At 45.7% G+C, this 14,272-nt stretch overlaps 1 long non-coding RNA gene across 1 annotated transcript in view; it reads right to left on the bottom strand.

The window, feature by feature from the left end:
* Positions 1-9,970, bottom strand: part of LOC127689263 (uncharacterized) — a 129,240-nt gene extending 119,270 nt beyond the window's left edge. Inside the window, exons 1-3 of the long non-coding RNA XR_007978870.1 lie at positions 9,808-9,970; positions 9,106-9,177; positions 8,176-8,296 (exon numbers count right to left, since the gene is read on the bottom strand). This is a non-coding gene — a long non-coding RNA (uncharacterized LOC127689263). The remainder of the gene's footprint in view (positions 1-8,175; positions 8,297-9,105; positions 9,178-9,807) is intronic.
* Between the last annotated feature and the right edge of the window lie 4,302 nt (positions 9,971-14,272).

Below are 14,272 nucleotides of genomic sequence, written 5' to 3'. Positions count from 1 at the left end.
AGCACATTTTCTCTCTTCTAAAGTCCATGTGTTGTTTAAGCAAGCAAATGAGAGGCACGCTCTGCTTGGGAGCTCTTAAACCCCCCAACCCATTGCAGATGAGAAAAGCATCCACAAGAACAGGGGCTGTTTTATGGTTTATAATTATCTCATAGCAATACTGAAAATAATTATAACTCCTCCGTATTAATAATTGAACAGGAATAGCAGTCATGACATCGATCAAGCAACAGAATTCTTAGCTTATGCCAGACAATGCACCTTGATATGATTTCAACAATTGGTAAAGCAGTAAAAAAAAAAATAATTATTGTTATTTTTCTCCAAGTGGCCAGAATTTGTAAGCTATTGAGACAATTAGCTGCTTCTTTCATTAGAGATAAAGTGGTGATTGTTTTATCTCCATTTCAGAATAAATATAAAATCTTTGCTTGTGTTGTATTAAAGCATATTTGTTTTTGTTTAACAGCATCTAATAGGGTATCTGTCACCCAGTGAGATCCCTATTTCATTTGTTTCCCTGTTAATTTTATATCTCCTTTTATTTTATTTTCCCTCCACCACCAACCCCTCCTCACTACACTCCAAAAAATAGCAAACATATGAGAAGGAGCAAGAGGAAAATAATGAATGAACAAGAGCTTTATAGATCTGGGTCTTGTCATAAGTTAGAATAATCACAATTGGTGCTGTTAAGCTACACAAAGCAATAAAAAGAAGATGCTATTCAAAGATCATTTAAGGAGGCCTGCGATAGTCAATGAGAGAGTTGCTCTATTTGGGAGTGCCTAATAGCCTCTAGGAGAATATATGTAGTATTCACAGAAATGGGGGAGGTGGCGAGTAAATGTTCTGGGGGCTGGGGGAGTTCTTTTCTGTTTGAACTCAGCAATCTGGGGATCCAACAGAGACTCAGGCAGACATTAGCTAAGGCCAGACAAGGACAGAGGGGTTAAAGGCAGGCTGGGCACAGAATGCCAGAGTTGTCTGCTCTCATTGTCTTCATGTGATTAAGAACTCTGCACTTTAAAGGAACTGTTGGAAAGAGATTGTTTATTTATTCATCAAACATTCATTGAATACCATAAAAATGATACCCAATTTTTCATAATAAATGTCAGGCTGCATTATAAGTACTGGAGCTGTTAAAATGAATAAGACATAGTCCCTGCCCACAAAGAGCTAACTGTAAAATTACAAGGTATGTCTCACTGCAAACATCCCTTCGAAGAGCACCTGCTCACACCTCACCTAAATCAGAGACCCGCTCCCTTACCATATGCTCCACCTGGACAAACAGTCTGTTTTATTTCTGCATGCATCACAATTTGTGATGATGTACTAACTTCATACTTGCGTACTGTTGGCCCCACCTATGGGAGAGGGAAGACCTCACGTCCATGTTTTCACATCCTAGGGACGTAGGTTAATGACTCACACATAGGGAGAGTCACAGTAAATTATTTAAGTAAGTGTTTAATAGAGGCTGTGAGTCACAATAGAAGAATGTCCCATGTCACCTATTGATATCAGTTGGGTCATGAGAAGGAAACAGAGCTTTTTATATAATATTATCTCTGGGCTGGAGATACTTCAGTCTCAGGACTTGGAAGGCAGTAGCTGATGGATCTCTGTGAGTTCTACACCAGCCTGGTTTACACAGCGAGTTCCAGGGCAGCATAATAGGACCCTGACCAGGGTTGTCTTCACATCTTCAGCAGCACCTGAGTCTGTAGCTTTCCTTCAATTACAGGTTTACGGGCCTCTCAAAGCCCCAGGCAGAGTGAAATATCAGGAAAACTATCCTTGTCCTGGGGGGGGGGGGGGTATCAAAAGCAGAGCCTTGTAAAGAGATATAGCTTGTAGACCTCAAGTCCCTTAGGAACCAGAAAGTTCTACAAGGCCCATCTTGAAAATGGAAGGGTAAGCAAGGAAGAGTGTGCTTAAAGAAAGGAGGAGACAGGGAAACCTTGGCCTTCTTCTGTGCGGCCCCTGCTCCTACACTCGAGTGGGCCTGCACAGAGATGCCCTCTTGAGTCTCAGAGAGGGGCAGACAGCAAATTTCCAGGGCCTTCAGAGTCCCTGTGTGTGACTGCTTCTCTCTGTTCAGCTAAGAGAAAGCAGCAGTGCCTCCCAGCTCTGTCTCATCTTCCCGGGAAGAACCACCCAGTGGTTAGCACAGATGCCTTATGTTGACTGAACACTCTGATCCCTGGGGCACCCAGGAAAGATGAAGCCAGATATATGGCCCTGAGTCAGCCCATGGCTCCTGGGGCACCATCGCTAGCTCTGGCTCTATGGGTAAGTGAATGCCCACCATAGCTCCTGTCCTCACCTCTCAGCTCTGTGCAAGAGATGGGGCCACAAAGGTTACAAACTCATAGCCTACTACAGGGAACTTAAGGTTCTCTGTGATGACATAGGGGCCTGTTCTTTCTTTAATGAGTCTAAAACAACCCTCATCTACTATCTCCTAAAAGAGATGGTAAGAAAATAATAAAACTAGCTGCCGCATAGTTGGAGAAAGTGCATGGAGCCAGGTGTGGGAGCTTGTGCTAGCAAAACTCTAGACATCTAGAATTCAAACTTCTCAAACACAATGTGTTCAAGCTAAGGTCACCTGTGAAGCTCTGTATCAGTTTGCTTTTCTGTTGCTGTCACAAAACACTGAACAAAAACAACTTGGGAAAGGAAAGGCATATTTAGCTTACAGTTGAGGGAAGCCAGGACAGGAGTTCAAGGAAGGAAGATGAAGGTAGAAATCAAAGAAGAGCGCTGCCTACTGGCTTGTTCCTCAGCCTGTTTTCCTATGTTTAAGAAAACCCCAGTACCACCTGCTCGGGCATGGCACTGCCTACAGTGAACTGGGCCCTTCCATATCAATTATTAATCACACACACACACAAAAAAAATGCCCATATGGACTTGCCTACAGGGCCAACCCAATAAAGACAATTCTTCATTTGAAGTTTTATCTTCCCAGGTGACCATAGTGCATGTCAAAACTAACCAGCAAAGGTTCTGAGTTGGGATGGTACAACTCTAATCTAACTCTCAACCCACTCACTGCACACAGCCTGCTCTCTCACCCACCCCCTACTGTCACATGCCCTGGTAAACAAAGGCTTCCTGGTCACTAAGCCAGTTTTAAGTTGAGTGGTTTTGCCAACTGCTCCCCCCCCCAAAGAAAACACTTGGGAGTTTCTTTCTCCTGCCTCTCCTTGAAGAGAAGATAGAGGTCACAGTTGACTTCAATGCCACCCAACCTGCAAACTAACTACACTTCTGTCCATGCAATGGGAAAACAGAAGTAGGCAGCCTGGGACCTCTCCCCAGAGCCCTGAACCTAGGAAAAAAGAGCCCCGCTTGTGAGGACAGCTCCAGCCACAAGGCTCCTTGGGGCCAGTTGGTCTCATGCAGAGGGGCGCACAGTCATTTTCCTGAGAGCATTCCTGAGGTGCCTGCAACAGTCCCCAGGATGTTGGCTAATACTATCATTTTGTTAGTGGGTGCTTTGGGGCGCATATTTTTTTTCTTATTTCATTTTTCTTGATGATGTGTCTTCCTCCACTGGGGCTACAAAGCTGGTTATTTGTATAACGTCCCTGTTTATTATTTATGGCAAGACTCGGGCTTCCAGGGCCCTTTATGATTGTTATTTAATTCACTCGGCATCTCGGAGCAAGAGACTCGCTATTTCCATTCTCCTGCCACAATCTGATGGAAGATTCTATAGCTTTGTCCCAGGCTTATTCCAGCAGCCATCATTCCTGCAGAAGACCTGCTTACCCAGGGCCAGAGGGGTCCCTTGGCTGCAGACCAGGCAGATTACTTGGTAAATTTCCCCTCCCCCTCTCACGTTTGCATCCTTGTTTCACCATGTCCTGGGTATTTTACCTTGTATCTTCCAAATCTCTCTCTCTCTCTCTCTCTCTCTCTCTCTCTCTCTCTCTCTCTCTCTCTCTCTCCTCGCCCCTCGCTCTCCCTCCCTCTCTGTCTCTCCTTACTTCTCTTTCCTCATTACATCCAATCAGCCTCTAGCCTATCCCTTCACCACACACAGCCAAAGCCATGCCTCAAAATGCAAATTTGTTACTATGTTCTAGAAAATATTTCAATGACTTTCTATTGCTTCTAAGAATATTTAATCCCTCCCCATGACATTTACAGCTTCGCCCAATCTGATTCCTGCAAGTTCTTCAAGTGCAAGGCCCTTCTTTCTCCTCCTCAAGGAAGTCATTCTCTCCTCCACAGGACTTTGGCGTCCTTGATCCCTCTTCTTAGAACATAAGTCGCCCCCAACACACCCATCTCCCCGCCCTTGCTTGCTTATCATCCAAACTTTAGCTCCAATGTCTTTCCCGCTAAGTCCTCCTCTGATCTGCTCTCCCCAGTCTAGGCCAGGTTTGTGTACTACATGATCTTTTAGTCCTGCCCTCCAGAATTCTTACCCCTGGGTACAAATGTAAGTTCATATTACAGTTGCTTCACAAATAGCTGTATGCCCTCCCAGTAAGCAAGCTCCATTGGGTCTGTTATGCCTTGGGGAGACTGACTCAAATGCTTGCACAGAATGGAGACTGGCAGAAGAGTAAAGATGGGAGAGGTTTCTGGCCCCGAGATGCTGGGACTATGTGAACAGAAGCGTGAGAACACACCTGGTAAAGAGGAAACTGTCTCAGGAAAGGCATGTGACTTACCCAACATGGCATAGCCAGATAGGGGTGGAGATTGAGCCCAGGACCCAAATCTAAGCATCAGTGAAGTCTGGGGCAACACAATTGAGTGTATCAGTAGCAGGGGTCGGGGTAGCATGCCTAATCAAGTGGGTCAGGGTATGCTTTAAAAGAGACAGACTGCAAGGACCTCTGGGGAAAGGAGGTAGGTCCTTCAGAGAGTGCCATGAGAGAAGATGTAGAGGTCACCCTCACCCACGCTCACCCCACAGCTCAGCCCTGTACCAGGCTCTGAACCCTGAGCCAGACATGTGCTCTCTCCTCAGCAACACTGCCGGCCACCTGGGAAAATCAGCCATTCTTCAATGCTGGTTGTTTTGAAGCCTGCTTCAGTTTAAGTATTTCATTTAGCATAGTGACTCAAGAGCCTAAAGGTCAACATTGGAGCTCGGGGGAAGTCAGAGAAATCAGAGTTGTAATAGACTTAGGAGCAAGTCATCAGAGATTCCCGAGGCTAGAGGGGGGACCAAAGGTCACCTACTTGACAGCTCCTTGAACTTCACCCACTTGCCCACCTTTTGTTGAAGAAATGTTTATGTGACTCTACAGATATATAAATGTTTAAATGAAACATTTCTATGACTCCAGGTATATAGGCATGTAAACTATATGAAGATAAACCATAAAATCATCAAGGAATTAATATTTCTTAATCTTTGATATACACATAATTTTACCACTTATTAAAAACAAAGGCAAATCTGTTTGCTAATGAGATAGGTGTGCTTGTTTATTTTTACATAATGAATTCAATCTTGACTAAATATTTGCTGCTGCAGGGTGTGGAACATTTCCAATGGTTTCCAGATCAGTATTTTGATCTTAAAATTGTCAGAGCTGAGAATCCTGTTTTGCATAAGCATATCATGTGACACAGCAGAAGTATATTTAGTGCACTTGAGAAATTGTCGGAAATTCTGTCCTAATCCCAAGCCAAAGTTCATTTCATGTTTTGTTTTGTTTTCTCATAAAACTCAAATCAGCAATTTAAATAACAATTTTTAAGATCAAACACTCAAATTCAGTACAATCCGAAGATACACCACTTTGATACTTACACACCAAGGAATGATGGTAGGAAAACACTGAAGTTTTCATCTTCCATAATTAAATGGTTATGTTCCCGTGAGAGCAAAAAACTTTGTATGCACAGTAAAAAGACCGCCATTTGTAACACTCAGATGTCTCAAGACTGAGCTGAGATAGGTCAGGAAGCACTGGCAGGTGGCACTATATGTGGTGGCAGTGTGTGTTCAGAACCAAAACTGCAGTGCCTCTGACAGATGTGACACTGGTGTGACACAGATGTGACACTGGTGTGACACAGATGTGACACTGGTGAGTCCTGCTAGAAACACCTCCTTCACGGCATGTTTGATTTCATATTCAGTGTTTGGGTCACTGCATGCTCAGAAACCTTTCACTGATGCCAGATTTTCTGTCACCTCCACATACAGCCCTCTTACAACAACCCCCAATGGTATCATGATCCACAGTTTAATAATCTGAGATGTCGTCCATACCACCTTTTGATGGTTTAACATCCTTACCAAGTTCCGCTGGATGGAAAGAACTTCATGGACAGTGGAGCTGGGCACTTAGGACTGACCACCACTCACCCAGTGGCTCTCAGTGCCAGTCCTGTGGCATGTGAAGGCTGTCCCTGCTCCCAAGGCTGTCAAGCAAGCAATATGCTAGAGCAGTATCACAGTTGCCTGGTCCCAAATATGAATAATCAGCTGTGGCCACAGAGAAGGAGACTCCACTCAGGCTGAAAGCCATGCGAGGTGTATCCTTGGAGAATTTGACACTTGGCTGCTTTCCTTAAAGAGGCCATTGCAACCAATGCTTGAATCAAAACGAAAAACACACCCTTGCCATGGCTGTGGGCACCTGCCTCCTCCATCAGGCTCTTATAAAGAGGTTTAAAATATATTTGTATAATATATATACATATATGTATATATGTAATAAATTATTATACTTCTTTAGCTCTAAGAGTCTTCATCCTAGCATTCCAACTGTACTGACAAGGGGTCAAATGACCTGGGAAGCAGCAATTATTGGCAAGATATTGGGGTCTCCCCTATGCTGTGTCCTGAGGAGGCCTCCTCTCCCCTCTCTGCCTCTCTGCCCTCAGCTGGTCTCAAAGCTCCATCACTGAACTCACTAAGTGCTGAGACCCTCACTGCAGGCCCCTCCCCCAGAGCCTGGAGAAGGCATAGAAGAGTGGAAATGAATGAGGTGCCTAATGACCTGCAGTGCCATAAAGTTCTCAGAGCTGTGCAGCAGAATGAGTAGGTCTGGGGCCGAGACGAATTACCCAGGACTTTACCGAAGGGAAGTCAATAAAAACCTGAAGGCGCTCGTAGCACCTCCTCAGGGTGGTCATTGCACAGTGCCAGGTCCATCACTCTGAAAGCAGCAATGGGATACTGTTTTTCTCCTCTGCTCCATCTGCTTCTTCCTTGTGCCTTTCTTGCTGAAATGTATTTGTTTCTATGGAAACGGTGTTGTTACTGGTATGGGAGGAGTTTAATGACATTCAGAAGTACCAAATCAAGTCCATTTATATAATGGTTTGAAATACACATAATAGCCTATGGAATATAGGACACGGTGGCAGTTTCAGTAACTGCATACCGAGTGTAGGATAAATAGAGCCATGTAGCAGTTCCCCACCTCTGAGTCAAATGGACTAGGAATAACCACCATTCTTAGCAGTAAAGAGTAACACATCTCAACCGCTATTCACGAAAGGATCTCAAAATAGGGCACGAGCCACTCCTCCCTTGTTGAGCCACTCCCTGGCAAGGTGTGGCCCAGAACCATGTGCTGAGGGTACGGAGGTGAGGACATGGTTGTGGATGCTCTTAGGTCGAGAGACAGGCAAGCTTCCCTTCCAGCACCCATTAATCTGCCACTCTGTCTAGCCTGCTGCTCTCTGTGAGCTGATAGCTGCACTTGGGTCTGTTCTGAAAGTTCATTTCTGTTTGCTTTGAGGATTTATCAGGTGTCGACTGTGTACTCAGAGCTGTGGGTGACATGGGAAAATATTCTCACTTTGCCCAGTCACCCCAGAGGCACATTTAAATGTAATCATTTATCTGCAAGAAAAGAGGGTGCCAGAGAGATGTTTTAAAACTTGACATGGAAGAATGGAGCCAACATGAGGTATCACCCAGCCTGTTATCACTGCGGACGACTAGAGCCTAGATTCGTAGGAACTCTGAGACATGCTGTAGAATAATGAACTGAAGTCAGGGGACCCCAGGAGTGGGACATTTACATCCTATCTCTTAGGGTAAATTGGTTGGAAGATGCTTAGCCCTCATGCACAAGGGGTGGGAGTGTTAGCTTCCAGTACTCATGCTGGTCCCAGTACCTCCTGACTGGAATGAATACCATCTAAGAGAAATCTCCCAACCACAGGGCTCACCAGAACTGGAGATCAGAAGCTGTCCCACCGATTCTGAAATGGTACAGCCCAGAGATCCAACAGGCTCCAAACAGAAGTAGCAACTCCCCTCAGAAATTGAGGTTCCACGAGAGATGAAAGGCTAGTAACAGAGAAAAGTGGGGTGAGAAAACCAAAGAGATGTGCTGAGAATGTTCTCCTGGGGTGCAGCAGTAGATAAAGCCGGTTCTGGCTGCAGTAGTACTGGGGAACATCAAGAAAGAGAGGAGACCAGAAAGAACCAGAGGGTGCAAGATCAAAATGCCACTGTTATATACTTGTTTAATTTTCTACCAAACATATCAAAATGTTATCCCCCCCTCTTTTAAAAACTATCTTATTTTATGCAATGGTTGCTTTGCCTGCATCTCAGTCTGTGCACCACATGCATGCCTGGTGCCTGCAGCAGCCAGAAGAGCTCATCAGATCCCCCTGAAACTGGAGTTGCAGATGGAAAGGCACTAGAGCGCCTCCATGTGCCTGCTGAGAATTGAGCCTCAGTCTTCTAGAACAACTATTCTCAATCTGTGGGTTGTGACCCGTGGGGGGTCACATACCAGATACCTGCATATCAGTCATTTACATTCTGATTCATAAGAGTAGCAAAATTATAATGCAAAAAATAATTTGAGTGAGCATTGTCATACAAGAAAAAAAGTCAAAGCTGTCTGTGAGGACCAGTAAAGTAACATGGGTGAGCAGAGTAAACTATAAACAAAATGGTGTGTACTTGCATGAAGCAAACACTTCCTCAGGTAATGTTTAATTAGGGATCAAACAAAGGAAAAAGTATTTCTATTTTTAACAACCAACCCTTTACAACAAACGCTGGGTGCATTTGTTGTAAAGATAACATATACGTGATGGCTGTGAGGGTGCTTTTGGGAAAATACAAAGTTTCTTAGTACTTACTGTTCCAATTGGATACTCCAATTCAATCCCATTTGTGCAGAGATCAGGAAGGAGTACTGGGAGAGGGATAGCCTGTGGGAGAAATCCCAACGATGAGTATTCTTCATCTTCATTCACGAGGTAGGGGCCTTATGAACACGTCGACAAGGAGGAAAATGGGACTATTTCATAAGCAAATGGCAAATGCAAAATTAAAAGAAGGCAGTTGGGATGATCCCCTGCTGTGCTGGAGAGTGGCACTCTGCACTCTGTACAAGGCAGAGGTCACCTTGGATGAGTTCAGACTCCCAGGTCAAGTCAAGAGCTGTCATGGGGGGACCTGGATAGAGGGCACTCTGCCTTGGTTGGAAGATGATTAGGGCTCATGCACAAGGGGTGGGAGTGTTAGCTTCCAGTACTCATGCTGGTCCCAGTACCTCCTGACTGGAATGAATACCATCTAAGAGAAATCTCCCAACTACAGGGCTCACCAGAACTGGAGATCAGAAGCTGTCCCACCAATTCTAAAATGGCACAGCCTAGGAAAACCAGCTCCCCTTCTACATACCAGCTGGGTAGTCTTGGGTATGTCACTAACCATGCTGGGTCTCCGTGCCCACACCATACAACCCTGAGCGTTGTGAAGACCAAGTCAAGCTCAGCTATTCGACAAGGGTTTTGTAGTACACATAAGTGGGAAGTGACATGGTTCCACCTACTCACTCAGCTAGTGTTGGTCGACCACCGCAGTCCTTAGTCATCACTGAGTCTCTGCCAGATACCATGTTCATCACTTTAGACACACTAGCTTGTTTAATGATCACTGCAGTCCTGAGGGATAGCTGTACTGATCCCCATTGTCCACATGAGGAAATCAAATCAGGAGTCAAAAAAAATAGCTTGTACAAAGCCATCCAGCCAGCAAATGACAGAAAGCAGCCCTGGAACAGCTAAAACCCCAAGTTCTTTACTAACTGCCTCACCCCATTCTGTGTTGCTTCTGCAGAGCCTTAGACTTGCAGAGAACCTTGTACTCTGACCCTGAGTGATTCTCTTTGTCTTGCACAATCCCCACACTTCCTGCTACCAGGCCTGCTGACCTCTCTCTAGGTGCCTTGAGGCCTCCTTCCTTCATGCTTCCCCTTCCTCCCCCCTCCCCCCCCCTCCTCCTCCTCCTCCTCCTCCTCCTTCTCCTCCTCCTCCTCCTCCTCCTCCTCTTCCTTCTCCTCTTCCAGGCCTCCTCGACCTATCCTCTAGAACAGTCATCTGGTGCACTAATTTCCATCCCAATTCAAGACCGCAGCTTGCCAAGACCCTGGGCAATGAGTATCACTCCTTTAGAGCAGCCTCTGACTGTGTGAAAATGGAACACCTCCCATAACTCAAAAGTCTTCAGAAGACAGAGCAAGGACAGGAAGGGGAGGGCTGTGCTAACTCACAGCCAAATCTTACCCACTCCTGATAGATGTCCCCAGAGGCAAAGCCAAATGACCTTTGGTGCCAGCTTAGAACTCCTGGCTCCACCACACAGGGAAAGGACCCAATGCTTCTGCAAATATCTTCTCTACGGGGCACTGCAGTGTTATCTTGGCTCGCTCCTTCTCCTGAGATGAAGAGATTGTTTTAAACCTGCCGCCCCACCAGCTCTGCTCCTAACTTCCAATGCCATTAAGTTTCATTATAACAAATAAACACCGCAATGACATTTATAAGTTACCACTGAGCACAGAAGCACAAATATGAAGCAGATAAACTGCATTTGATCCAAATAATTACTGCAGGCAATATTGGGCTTAGTCTGAGTTGGCAGCCGGCTACAGAGTAATTTATTAGATTGCGTAAGGCAATGTTGCACGTTGCGTTTTTCATTATTGTGTCTCTTCCCCTCTCTGTGGCCTAAATAGGTTACAGGAGTTTAGACAGTACACGGCCAAACTAAGACAGACTTTGCTCAAACAGATTAAGCTGGGGAACGCCATCCAAGGTCCAGGGATGGCTGCTTCCCAAGCAACACTCATACTTGTTTGAGAAGAGAGAACTGAGATTATGTTAATGCTGCCAGGCAAGAACGGCTCCCTGCCCTCCCCACCCACTGGCCCAGATACAGAAAGGGACCCCATGGAGGGCGTCAGTGACAGGCTAGATGCATAGCCAGGTTTCTTCAGCAGACTCTGGCCAAAGACCTTCTCAATCAAAAGACCCCCTCCATAACCCTAGGTGGCCGTGGGCAGTCCCACGGCTTGGTCTCAGACCTGTCCTTCTGCCATGAATAAAAGAAAGGAAGCAATCTGTCGCCAACCCTGCAAAACAAAGCAAGGAGAGCTGGCGACAAGCAGCCTCTTCTCTGCCAAACCCGAACTCATAAAGTTTGATTCAAGGGGTTACAATACCTCCTATTCGGCATCCCTCCTGCCCCATTCTCCCAGCCTTAGTAAATTACCCAATAAGCAGCAAGGACCTGTAGTTATTGTGCAGTTAAATGGTATTTGCCCAGTAAATTCTGAGCAGAGTACTCACAGTGATATACAGTAACTAATTACGGACATGAATTCTCTCCCCAAGACGCCAAGCGTTACCAAATATTGCTGCATTTAGGGGAGGAGGTTTCAAAGCTGCTCCACTCTCTCCAGTGAAGGCATGAGTAACTCTGCTATTATAGGAGTCATATGTATCTCCCATGGGCCTTCCATTTAAAAAATAGAGATGTCTTGAAAGGCAGGCAAACAGGGACCACTCTCCCAAGATGGCAACCAAGAGTGGCCCCCTGATCCCATGTCCCAGCACAAGGTTTTGGGTAGGAACCAGGCAGCCCTCCCTGAGTTATTGCACAACACATAAGCAGCCCAGCCCTGTAGTAGCTACTGCAAAGGCCCACAGCTCCAGCAGAGTGGGGAATGGAAGCCATTAGTCACTAAGCTCGGGGCTGAGCTGAGAAAGCTGTTGCAAAGGATCAGCTTCCATGTCAATGGATGCACCAAGAAGAAGAGTGGAAGCAAGCAAGGTGTGGTGGAGCACATCCTTAATCTCAGCACTCAGTAAGTGAACGCAGAAACGTCATGAATTCAGGTGAGTCTAGCTATATAATGAGAGCCTGTTGAAAGAGAAAGAGAGAGGCAGAGAGAAAGTAGAGGGTCGGGGGAGATAGCTTAGTCAGTTAGAAAGTGCTTGCCATGCGAACAGGAGGACCTGAGTTTAATCTCGAAAACACATGTCAAGATGTTAGCACACACTTGTCATCCAAGCACTGGGGAGGTGGAGGCAAGAAGATTGCTGGCCACAGAGAGCATCCAGTTCTATGAGTGATGTTCTCAAAAATCACGGTGGATGGCCTTGTCGGCTGAGTGCGGGCCTCCAGGCAGGCACACATACACACAAAGAAGAAAACGTAATGTGCGTGCCTTAGCCTGGGTACAGACAGTATGCATCCTAAATCAACGTTTATGGGGCTCAACTACGCCCCACTGGCACATGGGCATATTGTGCCAGATCTAGAGTTGGGCAGGGCTGTACCTGCCCTCTGGAGGGTAGAAAGCAGAGGCTCTACCATTATCACATCTGTCCTTACAGCTGGAGCAGTTAGAGGGCACAGTACTCTCTGCCCTCTAAAGTAGAAACCTAGGGATCAAGCTCCCTCTGCACTCAGCACAGCTGTGTAAACAAAAGCCAGCACTAGAATGAAAGAATTCAAATCTTAGCTCCACTATCCATCACCAATGACCTTGGTGACGGACCTTCGTCCTCTCTGACCTTCGGGCTCCTCATCCATGAAATGGGAAAGGCTCTCTCTATGTCTCAGAATTGCTGTGGAAAGGGTCAGCCTGGAATTGGGTCTGCTCCCACATCCTCTGTCTTGATCCATTACGTCTCTTTATGGCTAATCTGTCTTCTGGAACACTGGACACCAGCCTAAGTCTTCTCGGAAGAAAGACCCCAACTCTTATCCTCGGCAACCCCGAAAGCCTGCACATCCTAGTTCCTTCTTCCTATGTGCTTTTAGCATAAAACTTCTCCTTTATACACAAGCCTGCATCAAACTTTTGAAAGACATGGGTAGCTGTTACAAGTTGGCTGTGTTTTCTTGGCCGATTCCTTCTTGGGTGGAAACAACTAATGAAATCCCTCTCAGGGGTGTCTCTTTGACAGTGACAAAAAAAGTCAGGGTAAGGGGGAAGAAGACAGAATAGCGTGGGCATCGCTACAGTGGGATGGTTGGCTTTGAGCCTTAGCTTCTCAAGTTTCTAACTTGGGAGGCTGGTGATCAACCCTTCTCCGTTGGGTACCGAGAGGATTATTAAGTCAGAAAATATATGGGAAGTGCTCTGTGAAGCATGAAGTATATACAAAAGTTCGCTGTGGCTAATATCCCAAACCAACCAGAAGACTGGGCCCCGAATCCCAGGGCAGTGACAAGAATCGCTTTTTTAATTAGGACACATATATAGTCAGCTCTCAATTATCTGTTGGCAAATTGTCCCCATTCCTGGCAAATGCTATCACCAAGACTGCTTAATGAAGTCCTCTGTTAACATTTCACAGCTTCTTACTCTGCTCTTATTTGCATGAGGCCCAAAGGGAACAAAAGTCCTTTATAGGCAAAATCAGTTAATATCCCCAGTCTCTCGTAGGGAAGGTGTGAGCCAGAGACTTGAAAAAAAGGAGGGAGAGTGTGACTAACACTAACTTTGGACCAGTATAGAAGTGATGCTCTCTACCCAGCTGAGGAGGAGACAGGCAGGGAACCCCATCATCAGACTGCGCATTTGTTTACTTATTAAAAATTCCTAGAAAAATCAAATCCATTCATATTCAAACTAGAATAGCAAAATGCATTCCAAAGTGAAAATCAGTTTCGTGAGCTCAGGTTGTCCATCATGTGGATTATTCACACCCTTGCCCTCTCCATTAACAAAGACGACAGAGGGTTGGTTGTGCTTAGTGGGGGCGGGGGCAAGATCATTTGGTGGGTAGAGGTGCCAGCTGTCAAACCTGACTATTGAGTTTAAAACCTGGGACTCACATGGGTAAAAGGGAAGAGCCTCTTCCCACATCACACACACACACACACACACACACACACACAAACTGTATAAATGCAATTTCAAACAAAATTTTTAAAGTTGATTGTATTAGTCTCCAAGAGGGTTAGAACTGAGGACGTGCACTGGAATGGTTTTCTTGCAGCCAGGAC

This window comes from Apodemus sylvaticus, chromosome 7 (genome assembly GCF_947179515.1).
Source record: "Apodemus sylvaticus chromosome 7, mApoSyl1.1, whole genome shotgun sequence".
In the NCBI taxonomy this organism is placed as follows: Eukaryota; Metazoa; Chordata; class Mammalia; order Rodentia; family Muridae; genus Apodemus; species Apodemus sylvaticus.
Note: the sequence above shows the minus strand (reverse complement) of the source record. Positions and strands in the feature narration are given on the sequence as shown.